At 35.5% G+C, this 2,455-nt stretch overlaps 1 protein-coding gene across 1 annotated transcript in view; it reads left to right on the plus strand.

The window, feature by feature from the left end:
• Positions 1–1,225: 1,225 nt before the first annotated feature.
• The window catches only part of Mnn1 (menin 1), a 95,558-nt gene continuing 94,328 nt past the window's right edge, over positions 1,226–2,455 (plus strand). The window contains exon 1 of the mRNA XM_068371130.1: positions 1,226–1,589. The gene's annotated coding sequence lies outside the window, so the exon portion shown is untranslated. The remainder of the gene's footprint in view (positions 1,590–2,455) is intronic.

The following is a 2,455-nucleotide window of genomic DNA, read 5'->3' on the forward strand; positions in this document are numbered from 1 at the left end:
CCAGTACAAAATGGGTGTCAGACATATTGGAGAGTATGAGCATGCAAGATAAAGGTCAATGGTGCATTGTTTATAGGGGGTTTTGAGTCATTTGACGTGCTACTGAAGAGCGTTCCGCATAACTATATCCCGCAACTAATGTTGTGGAAGTTTAACTGCATCGGAGATTCATCCATGATTAAGCAATTTATTTATTAATGTTGCAATGGTTTGTCTTGTTCTCTGGGATCGTCTCTTATTAGGTGAAACGGCTATCTTTCTATCTATCTATCTGTCCATCCATCCATCCATATATATATATATATATATATATATATATATATATATATATATATATATATATATATATATTAATACCTATAGATATGCAAAACTTACACAGTTTACAAGCAATAATTGTCTTGGACAAGGAGTAGGTTTAACGTTCTCCGCAGCAAAATTTCAAGTAGCCTGACAAGCGATGTTTGCACCACAAACACCTGAATAGAAAGCTAGAAACTCCATTATTAAATAAATAAAAAAAAATTGTAAATGTAACCTATAAGAATGCACAAATTTTCCTATGTCTACGCCTTCCCGAATAATAGAATGTTCGAGATATTGGGCTATACGTTTATCAATAACAGATCTAACGCCCCTCCAATATTTAATGCGCATCAACTCGATATTGTTCTCAGCGAAGTTTGTACGTTTCAGAATAGAAAGAACGTCGGTCTCTATAAAATCGATATAAATGTGTTAATGCTTCGCCTCTTATTCCATGCTTCATCTACACGGTGACTCATGTCAGGACGAGAGAAGTTAAAACGAAATGACGAAATAGAAGGGCAAGTCGATAAAACGTAGTGACTCACAGGGAAATTTTCCTGGTTTTACCACCTACGGGATGCTTTCGCCCAGATAACAATCAAGGAAAAAAACGACTCCCAACTGTCATCGTGCCGGTCTCCACCTTGTTACTGTTTTTGTGATGCATAATTATTATATTCGGTACGAGTTAACATGCCCTACATAAAATATAATAATTAATACATTAATGTTATTTGCGTGTTATTGTGTGTCAGTGAGCGCGAGTGTGTGTATGTATGTGCATGAGTTCGTACATGCATCAACGGGGGCGTCTTTAGGTTGTGAGAGTTTGCGATTGCGTGGAGTAGGTGACGCAGTACGACAGCCGCTGAACACTGCCCTTTATAAAATTACTTTCACTCTCTCTTGTCATTCTTTAACGTTCTTGCGCCGCTACCTTTGGCATTGCCGAATGTAAACGATAATAAATCCTTATTCACTTGATAATCATAACCGGCCGTATGAGGGGAAATTAATAATTGAAGCATTAGAAAACTTGATGACGAAATGGTCGAGAACGGCGCAACTGTACTGCGCCACTCTGAGCCCCTATTATAAGCCCGTTCTGCTCTTGTGAGTATCTCCCTACACGTGGCCGTAAACTCCCTTGTTTTGCGCTGGTTTTCGCCTCGGAAGATTCCCTGCGATGTGAATTGGCAGCAGATGAGCATACTAACATCTCATGGTGGATCTGTAGTCGTCGCCGACAAGTGTCATGACACACTTTCGCAGCAAATCAGGTGAGATGTTGAAGCGGTTGGCATTCAGGAACATTGACGCTACCATGTCCGCGTTGCACCCACGCGATTGTGCACTCTTATAAAAGCCCCCCTTTCTCTCTCTCTCTCTCTCCTCTCTCTCCTCTCCTCTCTCTCTCTCTCTCTCTCTCTCTCTCTCTTTATGGTTACGTAAGCACCATTACCGTGATCGGATATCATTGACACATGGACAGGCGCTGAGAAAATATAACGGCGCAGATTTAAATTTTCCTGGTCAAATACGATTTTTTTTTTATTATATTGTTTGAATGTTTTTTAAATTTAATTAGGACATTTTGAAACTTATAGTAATTCACTTGGACAATATTGTACAAATATACGACCATATATTTATTGTATATATTTGTGCTTGTGTGTATATATATATATATATATATATATATATATATATATATATATATATATATATATATATATATATATATATATATATATATATATCTGTGTGTGTGCGTGTTTACAGTATATATATTTATACAAAGTATATTTAAATTTAATATATATATATATATATATATATATATATATATATATATATATATATATAATATTATATATATATATATATATATATATATATATATATATATATATATATATATATATATATATATATATATAAAACCTATTGTTACATTATTTCCAATATGCGGTACCCAGTTTGCACATGCAGTGACTGACAACGTTTCCAGAAAGCTTGTGAAGAAAATGTTCTGTTCTCGAAAACACGAACGTCGACGTTAGAGCGCGCGCGCGACACACACACACACACACACACACACACACACACATGTATGTCTGTATGTATGTATATTATATATATATAT

The sequence above is a fragment of the Palaemon carinicauda genome, chromosome 3 (genome assembly GCF_036898095.1).
Source record: "Palaemon carinicauda isolate YSFRI2023 chromosome 3, ASM3689809v2, whole genome shotgun sequence".
Classification (NCBI taxonomy): Eukaryota; Metazoa; Arthropoda; class Malacostraca; order Decapoda; family Palaemonidae; genus Palaemon; species Palaemon carinicauda.